The sequence below is a fragment of the Cervus canadensis genome, chromosome 9 (genome assembly GCF_019320065.1).
Source record: "Cervus canadensis isolate Bull #8, Minnesota chromosome 9, ASM1932006v1, whole genome shotgun sequence".
Lineage (NCBI taxonomy): Eukaryota > Metazoa > Chordata > Mammalia > Artiodactyla > Cervidae > Cervus > Cervus canadensis.
The window spans coordinates 51,966,310-51,990,222 of record NC_057394.1 but is presented as its reverse complement, the minus strand read 5'-3'; the positions used below and the strand labels follow the sequence as shown (position 1 = coordinate 51,990,222).

Below are 23,913 nucleotides of genomic sequence, written 5' to 3'. Positions count from 1 at the left end.
GTTACAAATGGAAAGTTAGGGTCTCAATCAGCCGACTGGGTGACAGGCAAGATTATTCTGGAGTATCTGGGTAGCCAAACGCAGCCATAAAGTCTTCAAAATTAGACGAGGGACGCAGAAGAGGAGGTCAGAGTGATGATTGCAGAAGGACATGGGCTTCCCTGGTGGCTCAGTGGTAAAGAATCTTCCCACCAATGCAGGAGACACAGGTTCAATGCCTGGACCAGGAAGATCCCCCGTCCCAAGGGGCAAGTGAGCACGTGGGCCACAACTATTGAGCTTGTGCTCTAGAGCCCGGGAATCGCAACTGCTGAGCCGCGAGCCACACTTCTGAAGCCTGGACGCCTAGAGGCCATGCTCAGCAGCCAGAGAAGCGCCCGCGGTGAGAAGCCCACACACTGCATCCAGAGAAAAGCCATCACAGCAACGAAAACCCAGCACAATCAACAGCAACAGAAAAGACTGGCTTCACCCCTACGGCTGCTTTTGCAGATGGAAGGAGACCACAGAGGCGGGAGGAGTCTGCAATGGATTCTCCCCTGGAGCTGCGAGAAGGAACACAGTCCTGTGGATGCCTTGACTGTGACCCACGTGAGACCCACACTGAACTTAAAATCCACATAGCGTGTAAAATAGTACACGTGTATTGTTTTCAGTGACTCAGTTTTACCTGTTACAGCAGTCACAGAAGACCAGCACCCCTCCCTCCCAAGAGGGAGCTCCAGATGCCCTCTCACCAGGGATAATTTGTCCAAAGTAGTGAATCATTTTTCAGTCTCTGAGGCAAGCACCTGCTCAGCTTTAACCAAAAGCTAAAAGCTTCCCAATTCCACTCTCTTTTGGCAGGTACTGTGTAAACCAGCTCCTCCGTGGCTGCAGGCGTTCAGAAGCCCTGCGTGGGCAGCTAAGGGAAGAGCATCCATTATTGGAAGTCAATGGGAAACTCACCTTAGAACTTTTCAGCCCGCTACTTCAAAAGAAGAGCTAAACACGAAGGGCGTTGTTAGCAATCCGACTGCGCAGCTTTAGGAAAACAAATGCAGAGACAAAACGTGTCCTATATCTCAAGTTTACCTTTATTGTTCCAAAGAATAGCAGGGATCTTAGAAGACTGTCATCTTAAAGCGCCATGTGTGGAGTTAGAGATGGAGTGGCAGTATTAATGGAATTGCCTTGCTTTAGTAGGTTTAGGGAAAATCCTCAACATTATTTTCCTGCCGCTTTCTAAATTAAATTTATAAGAAATATTATGTATCCTGCTGTGCAGTGTGAAAGCTGTGTTCTTGTAAAGGGCTTATAATCATATTAAAAAGCTGGAGGGTGAAGTTTGTTCATGCCATCAAAGTCACAAAGTAAAAAATAGAGTCTCACATTGTGCATTTTTATAATGGTAATACCTTTTGGCGTATAAAACACCACAAAGTGCTTTCCTGATACTGTTCCGTTAATCCTCAGAACATCCCCACTGGGGAAGTATATTTTTATCTCCACTTTGCATATGGGAAAACTGAGGCACAGCGAGGGTCGGCAATTTGCCTCGGCCTGCCGGTGGGTTGGCAGCACAGCTGGCTTCGAAACTCCAGGATCTTAGCCCGAAGATGACTCACGCCGTTCATCAGAAGACAGTCCTCTCGCTAATCTACCTTTCTGCAGGTACAGACGCAGCTCCAGGAGGACTTCAGCATCGCTCAAATTTTATCTTCAGGTTCTTCAAGAAAAAAGTCCTAGAGACAGATATTTTTGTTAATTCCACTATATCTGCTTAAAATATTCATGAACAGTCAGTAGCTTGGGGTGGGAGGGTTCAGAGCGGGGGCATTTTGCAAAGTGAGTGGGAACGTGGATGCTTGGGGAAAAGCCGATGAGGACAGGCTCTGGAGAGCTGCAGCAGGACCAGCAGGGCCAGCCGCTCCCACGGCGGCCCTCCAGCCAGGAGCACAGGTCTCCCGCAGACCAGGGGACGGTGTTTTCAGGGAGCCACGGGCGGTCAGGAAGCTCCGGGCAGAGAGGTCACTCCTCTTTTTCTGCAGACTTAGATTTCAGCCTGGCTCATAAGCCACTGCTTGGCAGGCTATCAACTGACTCTCAAGATCCCCAGTCTTGAGCATCTTGAGAGAAAACTACAGTGATTTAAAATCTCTAGCTCTGCCCCATGCCCTTGAAGAAGTTCAGTTCAGTCGCTCAGTCATGTCCGACTCTTTGTGACCCCATGAATCGCAGCATGCCAGACCTCCCTGTCCATTACAAACTCCCAGAGTTTACTCAAACTCATGCCCATCGAGTCGGTGATGTCATCCAGCCATCTCATCCTCTGTCGTCCCCTTCTCCTCCTGCCCCCAATCCCTCCCAGCATCAGGGTCTTTTCCAATGAGTCAGCTCTTCGCATGAGGTGGCCAAAGTATTGGAGTTTCAGCTTCAGCATCAATCCTTCCAATGAACATCCAGGACTGATCTCCTTCAGGATGGACTGATTGGATCTCCTTGCAGTCCAAGGGACTCTCAAGAGTCTTCTCCAACACCACAGTTTAAAAGCATCAATTTTTCGGTGCTCAGCTTTCTTCACAGTCCAACTCTCACATCCATACGTGACCACTGGAAAAACCATAGCCTTGACCAGATGGACCTTTGTTGGCAAAGTAATGTCTCTGCTTTGTAATATGCTATCTAAGTTGCTCATAACTTTCCTTCCAAGGAGTAAGCATCTTTTAATTTCATGGCTGCAATCACCATCTGCTGTGATTTTGGAGCCCCCCAAAATAGTCTGACACTGTTTCCACTGTCTCCCCATCTATTTCCCATGAGGTGATGGGACCAGATGCCATGATCTTAGTTTTCTGAATGTGGAGCTTTAAGCCAACTTTTTCACCCTCCTCTTTCACTTTCATCAAGAGGCTTTTTAGTTCCTCTTCACTCTCTGCCATAAGGGTGGTGTCATCTGCATATCTGAGGTTATTGATATTTCTCCCAGCAATCTTAATTCCAGCTTGTGCTTCTTCCAGCCCAACATTTCTCATGATGTACTCTGCATATAAGTTAAGTAAGCGGGGTGACAGTATACAGCCTTGACGTACTCCTTTTCCTATTTGGAACCAGCCTGTTGTTCCATGTCCAGTTCTAACTATTGCTTCCTGACCTGCATACAGATTTCTCAAGAGGCAGGTCGTGTGGTCTGGTATTCCCATTTCCTTCAGAATTTTCCACTGTTTATTGTGATCCACACAGTCGAGGGCTTTGGCGTAGTCAATAAAGCAGAAATAGATGTTTTTCTGGAACTCTCTTGCTTTTTCGATGATCCAGCGGATATTGGCAATTTGATCTCTGGTTCCTCTGCCTTTTCTAAAACCAGCTTGAACATCTAGAAGTTCTCGGTTCACGTATTGCTAAAGCCTGGCTTGGAGAATTTTGAGCATTACTTTACTAGTGTGTGAGATGAGTGCAATTGTGTGGTAGTTTGAGCACTCTTTGGGATTGCCTTTCTTAGGGATTGGAATGAAAACGGACCTTTTCCAGTCCTGTGGCCACTGCTGCGTTTTCCAAATTTGCTGGCATATTGAGTGCAGCACTTTCACAGCATCATCTTTCAGGATTTGAAATAGCTCAACTGGAATTCCATCACATCCACTAGCTTTGTTCATAGTGATGCTTTCTAAGGCCCACTTGACTTCACATTCCTGAATCCCCTCCTCTGTGCTCATCCCCTTGGCCATGTGTTCCTGAGAGACAGAAACAAAGGCTTGAGCATCTTACAAACAATAGACTGAGTAAGTGCCTTTTTAAGCCCTGTGGTGCTGGGCTTAGTCGCTCAGTTGTGTCCTCTTTGCGACCCCGTAGACTAGAACCCACCAGGCTCCTGGGTCTATGGGATTCTCCAGGCAAGAATAGTGGAGTGGGTTGCCATGTCCTCCTCCAGGGGATCTCCCCAACCCAGGGATAGAACCCAGGTCTCCTGAACTGCAGGCAGATTCTTTACCAGCTGAGTTATGTGCAGGCATGAATCTCAGCATGTCGCTCCTTCGGCCCCACTAGAACTAGACTGACCCTGTTGTTACCCAGGACGAAAAGTTGTCCACTTAGGCCAAACCACTAGTGAGTGGCGGGGCGTGGATTCCATTCAGGGCTGACAGGACTTGCCTACCTGCTTTGAACCACCACACAGCCCCTTCACTGCCAATGAAGGTCTATATAGTCAAAGCTACGGTCTTTCCAGCAGTCATGTATGGATGTGAGAGTTGGACCATAAAGAAGGCTGAGCACCAAAGAACTGATGCTTTTGAACTGTGGTGCTCAAGAAGACTCTTGAGAGTCTCTTGGACTGCAAGGAAATCCAACCAGTCAATCTTGAAAGAAATCAACTCTGAATATTCATTAGAAGGACTGATGCTGAAGCTGAAGCTCCAATACTTTGGCCACCTGATGCAAAGAGCTGACTCATCGGAAATGATCCTGATGCTGGGAAAGATTGAGGGCAGGAGGAGAAGGGGAAGACAGAGGATGAGATGGTTGGATGGCATCACCGACTCAATGGACATGAGTTTGAGCAAACTCTGGGAGATGGTGAGGGACAGGGAAGCCTGGCATGCTGCAGCCCATGGAGTCTTGAAGAGTTGGACATGACTTGGTGAGTGAACAATAGCAACAACAATTGCTCCTTCTGATGTCCTGTGACTCTGCCAACCCCAAATAGTGATGTAGTCAGCGTCATTTGCTATTTGTGTCTTTCTTTGTTGTTCCACCAACAAACCTGGTACACCTGCCATATCTTGTTTAGGTTAATGACATTTAATCCTCAACATCCTTTAATAAAAATATCAGGACGTTGTTCCCAGTTCTTCTTCCTGAGAACTTATTTAAGACAAAGATAGTCAATTTATTTGGACAATTAACATTTTCTATTCCTTTTCTTCCTTTGCCCATATGCTCTATGTGTCACTAACTGTGTTGCAAATGCTCAATTGTTCTGAGTTATTTATACAAATAGTTGATTGACTAGCAGCACAGAAGCACATTTTATTTTTTTTTTTTTATTGCAGTGTAGTTGATTTACAATGTGTTAGTTTCAAGCTCAGAGCAAAGTGAATGAGTTAAACATCTACGTATATCCACTCTTAGGTTCTTTTCAGAAGCTAATTTTAGAGCACAGTCTCCATTCCAGGATTAGGATTACCCACAGGGAGATGAGCGGCTTGTTCACCGGTTCCCTCCTGGACCGGGTACGTGTCTCCCAGTCGTTTCTCACACAGGGTGTTGGGCCACCCCGAGTGTCTCCCAGACCTGCCGGCCGAGCCCCGCCATCTCCTCTCTTTTGCATCATGCCTGTCCCAGTGGCTCCGTGACGCCAGCACTGCGGCTCTGTCCAGGAGTTCCTGCTGGCCACACGCAAGCTCAGCGGGAGAAGGGAACGGTCAGAGGTGCTGGGGAGTGACCATCCCTGGCACAGCCCTAACCAGCTACGAACTGAGTTGAGTGGATCAGAGTCCAACCTCTGGGGGCTCTCAGGGAGAATGCACCACCTTCCAGAGGCCCTTACAGGATGCAACCCAGCTGCCCACAGAAGTGACCTGCCCTCTAACACACCCTTCAGTTTCCCATCTCCTTTCCCCACTCCTTGTTGGGGGGTCCCTGGAATAACTTCCCCAATAACCTCAAGGTTGGCTTCTGGGCATCCCCAACTTAACTCACCCATGTTTCCTAGACTTCTGTCTTCCTTTGTCATCTAAAATATCCACCTACTGAGCTGCACAGGGCCTTGCAAATCACCCCGCTGCTGACAGACCTCTGGAGAGTGGAGGCATGGCAAGTAGGCAGGACTCTGGCCCTTTTCTTCAGTTACAGCAGGGGTCTCTGTGTGTTTCCTGCTCGCTTTCCCAGTAACATCCCAGCTGAAATGAAGACTCTACACCTTGAAAAAGTTGCTTGAAAACCATGGATCTAGGGAAATAGATTTCACCATAGGGGAACCCCATCAGTATTAGTTTCCAATTGCTGCTGTAACAGATTTCCAGGAACTTAAGACCACAGAAATTCATTCTCTCAGTTCTGGAGACAGAAGTTTGAAAAAAGGTGTCAGCTGGGCCACACTACCTCCAAAGGCTCTGTGGGAGGATCTGTTCTGCCTCCTCCAGTGTCTGGTAGCTTCAGACACTCCTTGTTTTGTGACAGCGTCACTCCAGCCTTGGCCTCCATCTTCACACGGCCTTGTCCACTGGGTTTGCATCTTCTTACTTTTTGATGTTGAAGCTGAAACTCCAATAATTCGGCCACCTGATGTGAAAAACTGGCTCATTTGAAAACACCCTGATGCTGGGAAAGATTGAAGGCGGGAGGAGAAGGGGGTGACAGAGGATGAGATGGTTGGATGGCATCGCCAACTCAATGGACATGAGTTTGAGTAAACTCCGGGAGTTGGTGTTGGACAGGGAGGCTGGGTGTGCTGCAGTCCATGGGACTGCAACTGAGCGACTGAACTGACCTGAACTGAACTTTTTGTATTATACAAGGACAGTTATCATTGGATTTAAGGCACACCTAGATAATCCAGGATGATCTCAATTCATTTATATCTGCAGAGATCCTTTCCCCACAGGTTCCCCACAGGTTCTTGAGATTAGAATGTGGACAGATCTTGCCATTCAACCCATGACATCATCCATGGTGTCTTTGGCCATCATGGCACAAACCAGGAATGATTAGCAATTCCTCCCCTCACAAGGCAGCTGATTCCATCCTTGCTAAACTCATAAAGATAGCCCTTGTAATGTGCCAATACTGTGCCCAATTCTGCTCTCGATAACTACCCCCTGCTGTCCTGCTTCTGGAGATACCCAAGGGAAATTCAGTTCCTTTCCAATGAGATTAATGAATAAAGCTGAACCTAAAAATTTTAGGTCAGAGAAATATGGAAGTTTGTGGCTTCAGGGCAATCTGGATAACTAATTCAACCTAATCCATCAGTTATTACGTGTTTCTGCATCGCACAGTGGTGGATGGTACAGAAGATTCAAAGGTGGATGAAAGAATCCAGGATCTGCAGTATATGAGCATCTAGGGGCCACAGGACACGCACTCACAATCTTACAGAAGTAATGACTAGACAAGGGGAAGGTGATGGAGGTCATAACGGAGGGTTAACAAAGTGTGCTGGGAGTTGGGGGACAGAGGGGGTACATTTCCATCCTCTCCAAACTGTTCTCCACACAGAAACCAAAACAAAGTTTTTTTGTTGTTGCTCTGTTCTGTTTTAATTGGAGCATATTCTCTCAGGTTCAAAACTATACAAGTGATTTTTCATGAAAAAAAAACCAAACTCCTCGTATGGTCTCCAAAGCCCCTCCAGACTGGGCTCTGCCTGCCTGTCAGCCTTGCACTGTGCACATTCCCCCTTGCTTTCTGAGAAGGCACCAGTCACATGAATCCACATCAGTCCCTCAACCTTGTCTAGCTCTGTTTTGCCCCAGGGTCACCTCCCCAGGGCTCCCCAAGCCTGAAACCCTTTTAATCCCCATTTTTTCACCATTTAGTTCTCAGCCTCTCTTGATTCTTTCATTTAAGTTGGGTCTCCTGTCATAATCTCTTCTAGCACTTATGAAGTTTGCCATCACATGCCTAGATGTGTGGTTGTTCGATGTGATTTTTCTATGTGGTAGTGAGTTTATCAGGGCCATTATTTCCACAATGCCCACATGGCCCATCACAGAGCCTGGGTGATAGATGCTCAGTCAAGACATTTGCCAAACAAGTGATTCAAAGGTCAAGTGATTCAAGAGCAACTGGACAAAAGTTTTATTCCATAGGTGACATTTGAGGAAAATTTTGAAGAAATGGTAGGATTGGGGCAGGAAAAACCTTACAGGAGAGTGAGGAATATATAAGTGGGAAGTTCAGGGCTTAATGTTTGGAAAGTGGCAAATTACAAAGTTTGGTTGTAATATGAGAATAAGTCAAGGACACGAATCAGCCGAATTTCCATAAGTGGCCAAATGGCAAAGATGTTAGGCTTTGTGAGCTGAGGTGTCTCTGTGGCAACAATTCACTCCGCCACAGCAGTGTGAAAAGTGACATGGATGGCATGTGAATAGGTGGGTGTGCTTGTATTCTAATACAGTTTCGTTTACAAAACAGGTGATGGACCGCATTTGGCTAACGGATTGCAGCCTTCTGGTCCAGGGAATAATGAGAGGGCTAAAATTCTCCTGAGGTGGTGCAGCACCCCAAATCCTAAACTGTGATTCAGTGAGTTACTAGACAGGTAATATGCCCACATACGGCCCATAGAGCCATAGCAAGCTTTTGGATTAAAAAAAGGTAATGACTAGAGTGGTTTTTCAATATGATTAATCTGGGGCATCCTCCAATGAACTGAAGCAGAAGAGATTAGAGACACAGAGAGGGGTAGTTGGGTGTCTATTGTAATAATAACAATCTAGGTAAGAGAAGGTAAGAGTCTTACCTGAAAAGATTGAACATGAGGTGATAAGGGAAACTGAGACATTGAGTCTGATGTCTTTATCCTGGGTTTGAAAACAGTGCAAGGCTGGTAGGGAAGGCGCCAGGAAGTGTCAGCTGAGTCCCTACGTGTGCAGTCTAAGGTGTGAGAGCGCATCAGTGGGGGATCCAGCAGACAGAAAGTTTAGCGTTCAAGCCAGGGCTCTGGGCTGTGGCTGAGTCTGTGCCCGGAGGGAGGGCGTGGTGCCCCAGGACACACTGGCGACGCCCTTCCCTGAGGCACCGATCGGAGGAGGAAGGCGACCGGGCCACCGAGGCCCAGGAGGCAGGCGGGGAGGGTTCACAGGAAAGGCACAATCAGGCCGGAACAAATCTGCCTCCAGAAGCGAGCAAAAAGCAAACCTGTCTCTGGAAGTATTTTAAAAATTATATTCACAACATGGTGCATTAACCAGAAATGATGCACAAAAATTAGCGGCGTGAGCCTGGCCTTAAGGTTGGCCCTGCCCTAGTCCATTCTAGAGCGTGCATGGCAAAGAACGTGACACAGAAAAGCGACAGACCTATTTGCTTTCTTTATCCTAGGCAGCATCGCCTGCTGCAAACGACCTGAAAACATCCAATAATCTGTTCATTTGCTCGAGTCTCTCCCTGAGACTGCATTGCTGGGTGATTCATCAGGGCCGCGGGGGCAGCACGGGGGCGTTCTCTGCGTTTGCTCCGATGCTCCGGTGCCAAAGCACATCATCAGGGCTGAAGGCAGTGTTTCCTCGGAAAACAGTGGCTCGTGGTTACCACCAGCCTGTTGGCACGTAACGGGGGAGATGACTGGCGCTAACGCGAGAACTGAGCGTTTACTTCCGCCCCCGTCTGTCCCTTCAGCGGGAGCCTGGCCGCTCCGCGCGCTCAGGCTGCCGTGCATTCCCAGGAGGAGCGCGCCGAGTCTGTTCTCACAACAAAGACTCGGCTGAAGGTAACATCAGGAGGGACAATGTCCGATGGCAGAGGGCTGACAAAGGCTGACTTCACTGGGTTTTTCACTTCCCGCTAAGTCAAAGGCATTTGACCGCAGGTTCGTGTGGTGAGGCCGGCAGAGAAATTAGTGGTAGGAGAGCAATGATCTCAAATAACCTTTCCTGGAAAGGCCCCGATTTATCCTCACATGCTGACCCCTGCACACTTACCAGGTACTCTTGGATGTACACTACTGTTTATTAGTTTCTCTGGATTCTCTTTGTGAAAAATGTACCATTCTGCATTTTTAGGGGGAGAAAAATAAAAAATCTTCGGCCTCATTGCCGGGGCTTTTACAATCAAGAAGTAGAAACCTTGTTTCGAAGTCGAAGCTGATGAGAGCTTGCCCCGTAGTAGATGAGATGTGAGGCTCCGTGTCTGCAGAGGGAGAGATGGAGACAGCGCTCTCTGCTCACTGCGGCTCTCAGTCACCAGAGAATCCTCACTCCGCCACCTGACAAGAAAGGCCCGCAGCCGGGAACAGCCTTGCTGCCAGCGAAAAACAACTGCTACCAATTCAGGTAACAGTGCGTGGGATTTTCAGTGTCACCCGGCTACAGAATGATGAGTCAGGCATTTCTCTAGAATGACTTTCCATGGAGTCTCTCCGTGAATATCTTTCAAATTTTAACAACACTACAGCGCTGCAAGTGTAAAAGTTACGAGGCCATAAACTGAGCTGTGCTAAGCCTTTCACCTTTGCCCCTCCGCATCCATTTTCCCACCGCTCTGTGCTGCAGGAGAAGCTTTCCCCCCAAGCTCCTCTTTCTCTGGCTTCTGACTGGGCTTGTCCAACAGAAGGCACAACAGGAAACAGGAGGGAAGGGGAGCAGGGTACAGGTCCCTTCCTTGTGGGGGGCTGGGGCTGCTTCCCCATCCCCTGCTGGCTTCTTTGTACCTGCCCACACCTCTGGAAGCAGTCCCTTTACTAATTTCTCTTCTGTGAAACCCTTTAAAGACTCTATTGCTTTCCTGATTGCTCCCTGAAGGAAACCACAGCAATATTTTAATGATACTCATTGTAAAGTATGTAAAGGGGAGTATGGAAATAACTACATATTTCCTAGTCACAACTTTAACAGGACTATCGAGAAACTTGATAGAATAACTTAATAGAAACTTGATAGACTAATTCTTAATTTCATCTAGAAGAAAAAATATTCAAGAACATGGGTAGAAATTTTCTGAAAAAATATTTAAAAAGCAAAAGTGATGAGTGATGTCTCAATTTGGCTGACACTTCCATTGATTTTAAAACTTCACTAATTGAAACAAATTAACACTTGTGCAAGAAGACAGATTAGTTAAAGAAAATAGAGAGCTTAGAAATCCACACAAGAAAAAACAGGAATACTATTAATATTTAGGAATATATTTTATGAAAATGGAAGTATTTCCAGTCCTTAAGGAAAATAATGATTCCTTAATAAAAGGTGTTAGGGCAGCTGGCCACCATTTGTAAAAAAATAAAAAGCCGGATTCCCAACTTTATTTCTTATATCACAACTAATTGAAAGGGAATCAATCATTTTAAGGAGAAAAAACAACCAATAAAAATACTAGAAGAACACATATTTATAATCTTGAACAAATGTGAATAGGTGTTTCTAATTATGTCAAGGAAAATATGAAATAATAGTTTTCAGTCTTAATTGCTATGAATTGTTATGTAAAATACAAAATTCTGTATACTTAAAAAAAACTAATAGGACATATACTAAGAAAAAAATATTGACAGAACTTAGTGGCACTATTGTAGAATAAAAAGCCTGAAATTGTTTTCCCCTGAAAAAAATTAGAAATGCTGGATTAACAGTTTTTAAGCTCTTTAAAATGTATTACTGGGCTGGGAAAAGCACAGTAGTTTGCAAAGGTCAAAAGTGGAATCGTAGAGCCCTGCGAGATATGTGAGGGCTGAAACAGTTTTCTCTCTGAAGGTGTCTGCCAACCCTAGTGACCCAGATCTCTTTTTTGTTGCTTGTACCAGGACAAGGTAGAGCAAGGACGTGACTGGGACCACTATACCTTTATTGTAAAAGTGAATGAGAACTAAGGGCTGTTGTGTGCCAGGAGAGAGCAAAGAAACTTGCCTGTCACTGCCTTGGCACTGCATGGACAAATCTATTTCCAATGAATGGAAAAATCCTACCCTGAGGATTGGCCAGCCCTCCCAGGGTTCTGCAGTCAGAATTCTCATTATCTGGTGCAGTTAGTCTGAAAACACTTCCAGCTGGCAGTAGCCTCAGGCAACTGGCAGAAGCAAGTACAGATCCTCTCTGTAGGCATACAAATTCAGCCTAAACCTCAAAGAACTCTAGAGAGAAGATTCCAAAGAAAATAAGCTCACATTCAAAAGTAAAGGAAATAAAACACCAAAAGGAAGAGCCAGCAGATACAAACTGGCAAGATGTTTAGACATAAGAATTATCAGATGCTAACTCTAAAATAATGTGTTTAATATGTGTAGATAAATAAAGGAGAAGCCTGAAAATATGAGGAAGGAATAAGAGGCTACTAGATGCAACCAAGCAGACCTGAAAAAGAAGTGAACAGCTTTCTACAATGAACCATGTAACAGTCAATGTTAAAAACAGTGGATGGATTAAACAGAAAATTAGACACAGCTGGAGAGAAATTACTGTTCTGGAAGACAGATTGGAAGAAATTATACAAAGTATGGCTAAGAGACAAAGAAAACTGACAACGTCTTGGACATATCTGGGCTTCCCTTGTAGCTCAGTAAAGAGTCTGCCTGCAATGCAGGAGACCTGGGTTCAATTCCTGGGTCGGGAAGATCCCCTGGAGAAGGAAATGGCAACTCACTCCAGTATTCTTACCTGGAGAATCCCATGGAGAGAGGAGCCTGGCGGGCTGCAGTCTATGGGATATATCTAATAAGAGTTCCCAAAATGATAGATAGAAGAGAAACAATACTCAATAAGAAAACAGCCATAAGTTTTTAGAATTGTGGATTGACAGCAAAACTCAAATTCAGGAAATTAAATGAATCTTGGGGAGACTAAATAAAAACAAAGCCACACCTATGTAAGTCATAGTGAAATTGCAGAATCTCAAAGATAAATCTAAAAAATATTCAGCAAGAAAAGCATTAGAGCTAAAAGATTTAGCTCTAAAAGATTAGCTCTAAAGAACAGCAGTTAGACTGAACTAGTGTCTCAATAGCAACAATACAATTTGTGGAATAATATCATCATTGTACTAAAAGAAAATATGCAAATGTAAAATCTATCTTTCAGGAATGAGAACAGTATAAAGAGAACTTCTCAAAAACTGAGTTTACTACTGATAAAACTACTTACTTTACTACTTAGTTCTCACGAAATGAAATTCTGAAGGCACGTGCAAAATGATTCCAGAAGAGTTTGAAATAAAAAAGAAATGACACTGGTAAATATAAGATAAATTAAAAAATTGTGTGAAACAGTGAAACACTAATTTATGAAATTAAAGAAAGATTACATGTACTTTTGAAGAGTTCAGCAGATGTTAAAGTACTTAAGGAGTTGTATTATTTGGAAGAAGAGTGAAACAATAGAATATATAAATATATACATATATATATATATTCCTATGTGGCGCTAGTGTTAAACAACCAGCCTGCCAGTGCAGGAGATGTTAAGAGATACGGGTTCCATCCCTGGGTTAGGAAGATCCCCTAGAGGAGGAAACGGCAACCCACTCCAGTATTCTTGCCTGGAGAATCCCATGGACAGAGGAGCCTGGAGGACTACCGTCCATAGAGTTGCACAGAATCGGACATGACTGAAGCGACTTAGCACGAGCATGTTATCTGCACGTGGTGCCCGGCACAGAGCCTTGTGATCTTCTGAGTGATAAGACCACAAAGAACATCCCTTGTTTTAACGTTTAGTCTTTGACCACATCCCTGATACAAGGCTTGGAAACTCTTGTAAATTCTTAAGTGACAAGAGCACTTGGAGTATGTTTTGTTCTAATGAGGCGACTCCATGTGTGTTCCTGGATGGAGGCTGTTCACCAGAAAGACGGAGCCATGAAGAGAAGCGTGGAATTTGCAGCCTTACCCCACTTTCCGCAGAGAAGGTAGAGAGGCTGGAGATGGCGTCGGTAATTGATCACGCCTACGTGAGAAAGCCTCCATAAAATCCCAGTAGTTGGGAGTTTGGAGAGTTTTCAAGGTTGCTGAACTCATCCACCCTGGGAAGATACCCCAACTCCAGGGCGAGAGAAGGTCCTGTGCTTAGGGCCCTCCTGGACCTTGCCTTAGGTACCTTGTCATCTATCATGGAAACTGTGATCTCCAGCTGGTGCACACAAAATTCAGAAAACTTGTGGAGATTGGACTCCAAGCGTGACCACTAGTCTGGGTTCAGCGGAGTCACCAGCAGGATGGACTTGCAAGGACTCCTCGACTGTCCAGAGCAGGACTGGGGGAGGCCTGGGCAGACTGCTTCTCAGCAGCACCTTCAGGAGCTGAAGGAGCAATTGGTGCAGATGAAAAAAATTCGGATTAAGAGCCCAGAGCCCCTCCCAGTTTGCCCTGCATGTTTCAGCCTGGGGACCTTGTGTGACCTCACGGAGCGGTGAGAGGGAGCCCTCAGGGCATCTGTGAGAGAGGCTCCACTGGCTGTACTCACAACGTCTGACAGAAGAGTCAAGGAACAGGGTTTTTTTGTCTGAAAACATGTAAGAAAAATCATTTCATCCCAAAATGTTAGTGGTGATGATTTTCAGTGAAATTTAAGGTATTTGCCTTCATTTTTTGCATTTATAATTGCATTTATAATATTTAATTTTTATATTAAATAAAATTGCATTTATAATATTTACATAAAACCAAGATATGTATAAAACTAAACTTATCTGACTATAGGACATTTAAAAGGGAATTTTCTGTGTTTTGCAAAGGCCAGTGTTTGTAATTCCCTAGAGGTCTGTCCTGAGACCATTTTTTTTTGTAGTTTCTAATGTTTTAACTGAGTTTCCTAAGGTGGACTGTATTTATGAACCATCAAGCCCCATCTGTGTTGCTGCTGTCCCTGTCTTTCCTCCATGGTAAGTATTTAGCAATCACTCTTCCCTCAGGAGATCATTTTAACATCACAAATGTGTCTTATAATGTTTTACAACTGTGTCATTGTTCAACAAAGGACCCTTATATTGTGGGCCCTTCTGTAATGATTAACACATGGAAATGGGGCTTCCCTGGTGGCTCAGTGGTAAATAATCCACCTGTTAATGCAGGGGCCACCTGTTCAGTCCCTGGTCCAGAAGATCCCACGTGCCACAGAGCAAGTGAGCTTTGGACTGCAGCTACTCAGCCCGAGCGCCAGAGCCAGCAGGCCGCAGCTGCTGAAACCTGCGGGCCCGAAGCGCGCACTCGGCAACGAGAAGCCCTGGCAGGGAGGAGGCCTCACTGCGACTGGGGAGCAGCCCCTGCTTGCTGCAACAGGAGAAAAGCCCATGCAGCAACTAAGACCTGGTACAGCTAATATGAAAGTAATAATACATGAACTTTAAAAATACGTGTAAATAACTTTTCTATTATTTTCCCTTTTCTGCTGTCTCGTTTATTACTTTCCCCTCATTGCCAGAACTCCTCCACCCTCCATCCTTCTCATTCCTGCCCACCAGAACACACATGCACATCCACACTCGCACACTTCCCAGTTCTTTCACTTTTTCTCAATGGCTCCATCATTGTTTCGATTTCTTGGACCAGAAGCAATGATTTTGCCCCTTCCTTTATACATATAACTCTGTGTGTGTGTGTGTGTGTGTGTGTGTGCTTAGTCGTGTCTGACTCTCTGCGACCCCATGGACTGCAGCCCACCAGGCTCCTCTGTCCATGGGATTTACCAGGCAAGGATACTGGGGTGGGTGGCCATTTCCTTCTCCAGGGGGTTTTCCTGACCCATGCATGGAGCCTGCATCTCCTACATTGGCAGGCAGATTCTTTACCACTGAGCCACTTGGGAAGCCCAAGATTACTGTTAATTAAAGGGAAGTAGACATCTCAAGCTAAGGGATTTAGCATTTTTCTGTGTATGGGAAGATGCAGGAATCTGGGCTCACTGAAATCAGGGAAGCCCTGACTGATCAATATTAAATACAAGTAAATTTCTCCAGTAAATAATATTCTTAAAGGCAGAAAATAAGATTAAGGAGGTGGCCGTGGCAGACGGTGTTCACTTGCCCTCTGTCCTCCCCTCCTTCGGGTTGGCAGCTTCAGTCCTCAGCTTCCCCACAGTGGGTGATTCACCTCCTGTCCCAGGAACTAGAGACAAATGGTGCCTGCTCCCCCCAGGTCTGGCCAGGGCCCCCCCATGCCCCCTCCTGCGTGGTCTTTTTCTTTAAGCTGCCTGTTCCCCGCTTTTCCCTCCTCCCCACCGAGAGCCACCCCAAAGCTGGTACTAAGATGCACAGTCATCCCCAGCCTGGCTCTGAATGGTTTGTGGGGTATCCTGCCCCCTCTTTGGATGGTCAGCTGAGCAGGAAGTTAACTGCCACAGGCTTGAGCCCCAAGTCTGGGTCTCTCTATTTCCACTGTCTTGCTTGCCCTAGCTCAAATAGTGGCAAATTCTCAAGAGTTGTTCATAATACCCTGAAAATGACATTTTTTCTTCTAACGACTTTCTGTGAAGTCCTTTTCAGACGAACCCTTAAACACTGTGTGGTGTTTCACCCATGAATGTCAAGTTTACCTCATTAGTTAATTTGATCTCCTGGGTGCGAAACTGTTCGTCTCTTCACTCAGTGTGATACAGAGGCTCACTCTGTGGGGTACGTCTCAGATGCCAAAAGTGAAGCAGAGCAGTATTTTCCACTAGAACCATTTGGTTTGTTACAATTACAGATGGAAATGTGAGCTGGAAGCTGAAGCTGCACTTCTGGAAGTGCAAAAATAGCAGCAACAAGTCATATGTTTAGAGGAAACAAAGGCTTAAAATGACAGTTATAACAAAAACCAAACGACACGGGCAGTTCTGGAGTAGGCTGCAGGGATTCACACGGGTTGTCTCCTGTTTGGATAGCTTGGTGTTACCCAAGTATAGCCGAGCCGTTTAGACACATCCCACAGATTCGACTCCGGTTGCCTTAGAAATCATCTGGATGTTTTTAAAAGGTCTCAGGAAGGAAAGCTGCAGGGCTGTGTGGTTACGGGAAACCGCCTCCGGTGCCTCAGCAGCCTCCACTTCCGCCAGGTCCTCACTGAGGCTGCCAGCGTCTCACCGGGGACGTCTCTAGTATCTTCTACCCACTCCCGCTGTCTGCTCTATTCTTTCAGTGTAAATCCTGCTCCCTTTTCTACAAACCGCCCAAATATTCCACCCCTCACTCATCACCCCGACCTCCACAGAGAGATCCAAGCAAGGGCATGTGGGTTGGCAGGAAAAATGGTGTGAATTCCTCCATGTTGATTGCTTTTTTTCCCTGTCATAATGACATGTGAGTTTTATGGGATGATTCTTTTCTGTGCTCCTCCCACTGTGGAGGAAGAAGCTCTTAGCACTCCCAGCCCCGCAGCCCTTAGCTGAATGAAACGGGAGGGCGTTAGGGAAGTGCAAGGCCCAGTGTCCGCTGGAAGGCTCAGTTACCAGTCGGGGAGGCTAATGCTCCAGGTCACTGACAAGGGGTTGGAAACTATCCACTTTCTTCCCATTTCCCTCAGGACTCTCAGTCTAGGGAGGTCCTAAAGTCACAGTTGTGTTAGGACTGTTTGTCCTTCTTCAGACAACCTTCAAGAACAGGCTGTTTGCCTGAAGACTTGGAGAAATGAAGGAACAGGGTCCTTCCTTGTCTGAAAACAGAGCAAACTGGCAGGCGCGCCTGTCCTAGGCCTCTGAGGGCTGTGGTTCCTTTCAGATTCTTGTTCTGCGATAGGGAATGGTGGGGTTACCAACACCAGCACTTCCAGCTCTCACAGATACTGAGGGTTGTGACAGGCTGATCTCCATGAGCCAGTGAGCACAGACGAACAGGAGATACCTGCCTTTTCTCTGGTCCCAGTCTAATGACAGTCGTGTTCTCAGCGAGGAGTGCCCGGGGCACTTGCCTGGTCTGCAGGCCTGAGGGGAGCCCCCGGGGACGCGCCCTCCCATCGCGGGGGCAGGGGTGGCCTGTGGCCCCTGTGGTTCTCAGGATCACAGGACACCCTCTGGTGAACAGTCATCCGGGGACCTGAGGAGGCAGCGTCAGTGCTCACAGGTCCTGGTGGGGGACAGGGGGTGGCCTGCGGCCCCTGTGGTTCTCAGGCTCACAGGACGCCCTCTGGTGAACAGTCATCCGGGGACCTGAGGAGGAAGCGTCAGTGCTCACAGGTCCTGGCGGGGGACAGGGCACACAGTGTGGGTGTGGTCGCCAGAGAGGGAGGGAGCGTGAACCTGGGACCAGCCTTTACTCTGGTCCAAAGGCGGGGTTCAAGGGCCTTACTCTATTGGCAAACTGAAAGCTTAGAGGCACCAGAAGGGAGAGACGGGTCCCTTAAGCGGTCAGTCATCCAGTTACACGGGGCTTTCTCGAAGGGGAACGTCACGACAGGGGCGGCCTGGCCCCTCACCTGCTCGTGTAGCTGCTCGTGTGCTGACTTGAGGTGAGTGCCTGTGACACGGACACCCCAGCGAGCAAAAACTTCCCATCAGGCCCTTAGACGACCCCGGTGAAGCCCTTGGAGCTGGGAATCCTGGCTTCAGGCGACTCTCTTCATTTTACTGACGGGGTTAAGAGGGTCCCGCACTAGAACTCGGGGTCCTAGAAGGTTCAGGTTTCATTTGTCTCAAACCCTCCGTGGCTGGCGGTCAGCTGGCACCTCACTCCTGCAGCCTCTGCCTCAAGCTCTGAGGGCAGGGTCCCCGCCTCCCTGACAGCTTCAAGTTTCCCGCATCACTCCCTTTGTGACCTTTACAGTTGTCAAACGAGCTTATGATCTTTTTTCCCTCTGGTGCTTCACCCCGAAGTGAAATAAAGCTACACATTAATCAACTTGGGCCCCCAGACACTTTGCTGAGTGTCCTCTATAGTTCTCCACTCTCCGGGGGAACACGCATGTAGCAGCGAGGCCGGCCTGCCCTTTCAGCATACACTGTGTTCTCTGAGGCAGCCTGACAGAAACTTCTTCAGATGAAAACACCAGGCCTGTTTTGGTAGCTTCTGTTTGGCTTATTTGACTTCTCCAAGATCACACTGAAGTTTCATGCTTTCTGGGTGTGTGACATTAATGAAGCATAAATTAGTTGGCTGATCTATGCATTTTTTCTCTATTGTGTGAAAACGACTGTCTTTGCGAAGCTCCCTAGTGCATACAACTTTGCCTGCATGGGTCTTAAAGAAAACATCACTGTTAGCATTTGTTAGAGAAGTATGCATCTATGGAGAAGAAAAAAATTAAGAGTTCTCTGAAAAATCAAACGAAACACTTATTTCTGCATACTCTTATTTTTCCCTCCCTATCATTTCTAAAGAATGTATGTTCCAGAGTGGTGTGGGTGATCTAACGGCATGTACCAGTAGTGTTAAATGTTAGAGACAGACCGAATCTTAAACACTATGGCTGTTTTCTAAAATAAACACATGAAAGCATATACTGAAAATGTATCAGTAGGAAGGTGATATGCTTGCCTTAAATGCTGAGATAATTTAGTGCAGACAAATTTTTTTACCATAATTAATATAGTAACAGATGTTCACCTTCGAATGCCTTAAATATAAATCTCAATGCATGTAAAATTAATAAAAATTTGAAGCTTCCTAATTTGGTTACATTTTACTTTTATAAAGATGAAACAAAACTTAAGGATGTTCGATACCATGAGTAATAGTTGTTTTCCTTGTGTAGGTGGCTCAATGAAATTTATTCAACCTCCTGTCAAGTTAAAAAAAAATTCCAGCGGTTCAAAAAAAACATGTCTGTGTGTTATAGAGGAAGCAGGATGCTGGCTTGATTAGCTTCCACTCAACCTCATACCTATTTTGTGCCCCTAAATGAAAATTTCATGCAGTTTGCATCTGCAAAACCTCTGTGGATGTTGTTCCCTCTCTTTGAAGCTCTCTCTCTGGAGAGGTTTCCCATCCTCTCCACTTGAAGTTACCACCCAGGAGAGCTTCCCCGACTCCCCCATTAGCCCAGTTAGCCTCCCATTATATTCTCCTAAAGCCTGTTTCTTAGCCCAAGCACACCTATCCTGTTCGTCTTCCTTGGTGAATTATACACCTCTTAACGGCAGGGGCTCTCCTCCTTATGTCCTTATGTCCCCAGTTCTCAGCAGAGTCCCTGGCATTATTGACTGAGTGGGCTTACAGAAGGATTCATATCTGAACAGCTTATGATGGGCTCTTGCATCTAATTGATATTTTATAAACAAACAAATCATTAATTATTTTCAACACAGTATAAGTAAATTTTAATGAGCTTTATGGTATCATGCAGGACACTGAAGATATAGTAGTTAACAAAGTATAGAGCTTGTTTTCTATAAGCAAGTAAAAAAAAAAGAAAAAATATAAGCAAGTCAGATAATGGATATGTAAGCCACGAGATTTGTGTGTAAGAATAATGTCAGTAACTTTTAACTTTAGAATTACATTTGAAGACAAAAAAGAGACAAATAGAAACCTTATATGTTTTAATAATAACAGGCAAATTTGATTTTCATTTAAATTGTCTAACAGAAAAAGCATATATAGGGAGGACAATACTGGTTCAGTTTATCTACAATAAATCTCTTGTCTTCCGTATGAGTGGGACATAAATTGCTGCTCATTCAATTAATAAAATTCAGAAATCTCTCAAAATATGTTATTCCAAAGTGCACTGCTTAGTACTAATCAAAGATACGAGAAATATCTTGATGAGTGGACTATCTTCTAAAAACTTTACACATTATGAATTTATTTTTAAAACAACCTGAAACTCAAAAGTACTCAATTTTCTAGATGTTATTAAAAGGCCTATTTTAAGCAAAGTGATTGTTTTGGCAAAAAAAAGGTCTTGTCAAAATTATGATTTATGTATTGTACTTCCACTTCCCCCCATATTCAGAAAGAAAAAAGGAAGCCAAGGGAAAAACAAAAATGATGTACATTGTTATTTTGTTGAGAGGCTAACCGTTTGGGAAGAACTCATCTTTTGTACATACCATACTAACAGAAATCTCACAAGTCTTCAAAACACAGAGGGCTTGACAAGCTGTTCATCTGTGCAGGAGAAGCATTCCTTGTGGGAGCAGTGTCTGCAAAGTTGACCAACCTCAGAGGACCCGACGTTCCTGTCATTTTGACCAGCAATGGCAACAGATGTTCATGTTTAAACTTACTCGCCTTATATTTATGTGTGTGATTATTTGACAATACTGTACTCAAAGAGAAGCATTGATGACAGGAATTGAAATGAGAAAATATTTTATAAAATTATTTCTTTTCATCTTTTGTATATAAGTATATGAGATTCTGGGAAATCACAGCATTTCCAAACAAAATAATGAAGCTGAGTGGTGAGTCGTCTCTAATTACAACTATAAAACTGCAAAACACGGAGCAGGCAGGGTGTTTGGGTCTTACCTCTGGTGTTTTTCTAGAAGATATTTTACCACCGCAAAGGGAGAGAGGCTAGCTTAAGAATGCAGGGTCTGAAGTTTGGGAATGCTTAGATTTTAATTCCGAATTCAGTCTGTATTGACTGGTGACCATGGATAAATTCCTTAACTTCGGTACTTGTTCCCTAGTAAAATGAGCTCTGAGAGAGGCTCTTCTTCACGAGGCTGTTACACACATAAGTGAGGTGAGACACACGACACCCCTGGACAGCGTGGAGCCCACATCGGTGCCAGGGCCGAGCTGCCGTGTGGCTCAGACCGAGGCAGCCTCGTGGCCCAGGTCCTCAGCAGCTCTTTCCCACTAAGCTCTCTGCCTTTCCAGACCGCTTCTTTCCAGGGTTCTGTTCAGTCGCTCAGTCGTGTCTGACTCCTTCGAGGGGTGGGCTGATTTATTTCAGTTGCAAGACCTGGTTCAGGTCCATGAATGAACCACGACAGTTACTATGTTCCTCAGAGATGAGCAGCGCGTCACGGCACGGAGGCGGTAAGCCCCAGGCTGGGGGCCCACTTGTGACTCCATGCCATCACCGAGCCCAGATTCGGAGAGCGATCAAGTCCTGCAGGGCCCCTACATGCCCACCGGCTAGCGGAGTCATGGGTTCCTCCGCTCCCTCCCAGTCAGAGGCCAGCCTTCGCTGGCTCCGGTAGCCTGGTGAGGGCGGCTGTGTGAGGAGGGCGGGAGCTCAGAGCAGGAGGCGCGCTCCCGGCGTGGGGGGCGGAGCGGGCGTCCGCTCACCTCAGGGGTTTGAAGGAGATGACGCAAAGCCCCTCACAAGGACGTGCTTGAATTCTAAGGCTCGATGCCTTCCTAACTGTGACAGACAGCCTCTCATCTCTGGGGGGCTCTGTGGTTGAAACACTTTTCCAGCTAGGCGTTGGCCCCAGCGCTGTCCTCTGGAGACACACAGGATAAGTTCGCTATCTTTTCCACACTAATGGTGGAGAGACCGGCAGGCCGCGAGCCTGTCCCGAGTCCTCCCGTGCTCTGAACACAGGCGCACTGTTACTGCGTCTGCACTGCTTCCAGCCCTCGCCCTGGAGAATGCCCCGCTTGCACCTTCAGTGAACCTCCCCTGACCCTGGTGGCCTGTTCGGCCTCCTCCTGACACCCCACACGTGTGCGGGCTTCTGACCCACCCACATCCTGCAGTCAGTGCACCACCCCGAACGCAAATCAACAAAGATGTCAAACCCAGGGTCTGTACAGTGTCGACACTATACCATTCAAGCAAGGCCTGGCCTCTTGTCTCTGAGCTTTAGGCAAGGCTAAAATACCCATGGGCTTCCCCAGGGGCTCAGACGGTAAAGACTCTTGTCTGCAACACAGGAGACTTGGATTTGAACCCTGGGTTGGGAAGATCTGGAGACGGGAATGGCAACCCACTCCAGTGTTCTTGCCTTGGGAATTCCATGGGCAGAGGGGCCTGGCAGGCTATAGTTCACAGGGTTGCAGAGTCAGACATGATCGAGCGAAGAACACCCCCCCACACAAAGCCCAGACAACCCTGAAGACTGTGTGGGCCGGGACCCTGGGACTGAATCAGTGGCTGCCATTCTGGAGGGCACCCGAAGCTGCCACAGGGCAGGTGGTGCCTCGGGAATGGGTCACTAGACCCCTCGTACCAGACGACTGCAGGCCCCAGCTTCTCCTCAAAGTAAGGGGGGACCGCTTGCTGTGGAGGACATGAACTCTTGTTTACTAGCATGGACGTCCTGATACTTCCTCCTACCTCTATCTGTCCCTCTGCTTTTCTACTCAGAGCTTTGTTAAATGTTTTCAAAATCCCCTCTTTCCTCAGCTCTGCAGGAGGATGGAGGAAAGGGACTTCTGTCCATGCTTTGATCTCAGCAGCGAAGGCGAACTGGCTCCCTGAAGACAAGATGGCAGCGGTGTCAGATGGAAAGAATAAGCGGAAGGTGGGATGCAAGGTTCCATTCAGAGTGTGGGTGTAGACTCCCTCACCGTGTCTCTTCACAGTTATCCTTTAGCAGGCCTTCAACTCTTACAGGTCATATGTAAAATGCATGTGCCCTCAATGAAGGGTAACACTGCTGTTGTTCTTTGTTGTTCAGTTGCTAAGTCATATCCACCGCTCTGTGACCCCACAGAATGCAGCACACCAGGCCTCCCTGTCCTTCACTATCCCCTGGAGCTTGCTCACATTCATGTCCATTGACTCAGTGATGCCATCCAACCATCTCATCCTCTGTCATCCCCTTCTCCTCCTGCCCCTAATCCCTCCCAGCATCAGGGTCTTTTCCAACAAGTCAGCTCTTCGCATGAGGTGGCCAAAGTATTGGAGTTTCAGCTTCAGCATCAGTCCTTCCAGTGAATACCCAGGACTGATCTCCTTTAGGATGGACTGGTTGGATCTCCTTGCAGTCCAAGGGACCCTCAAGAGTCTTCTCCAACACCACAGTTCAAAAGCATCAATCTTCAGCACTCAGCTTTCTTTATGATCCAGCTTTCACATCCATACATGACCACTGGAAAAACCATAGCCTTGACTAGCCGGACCTTTGTTGGCAAAGTGATGTGTCTCCTTTTTAATACGCTATCTAGCCTGGTCATAGCTTTTCTTCCAAGGAGCAAATGCTGTTATCATCCACATAAAAAACTCAAAGGAGGTTCAAGTATAGAAGAGGAGAAGCCATAAGGATGGAGAAGCTCAACTTATCAGGAGCACTTAGCATCAAACGTTACCTTCCCCATGCTCTGCCTGGGGCAGGTCCAGGGAACACATCCTAACCACGGTCGCCCTCCTGAACTGGGTCTGTGGTCTCTACAGGCATGGATGCTGTTCCCATGAGCTAGTAACACCCTTATGCTTAACAGTGTCCTTGAAGTGTGCCTGTTCTCAGGTAA

The 23,913-nt window shown here is 46.4% G+C and overlaps 1 long non-coding RNA gene across 1 annotated transcript; it reads left to right on the top strand.

The window, feature by feature from the left end:
- The first annotated feature begins 9,314 nt into the window (after positions 1 to 9,314).
- Positions 9,315 to 14,981, top strand: LOC122447457. The gene is made up of 3 exons (XR_006271242.1): positions 9,315 to 9,415; positions 9,708 to 9,977; positions 14,701 to 14,981. It is a non-coding gene; the product is annotated as an uncharacterized LOC122447457 (long non-coding RNA).
- Positions 14,982 to 23,913: the final 8,932 nt, after the last annotated feature.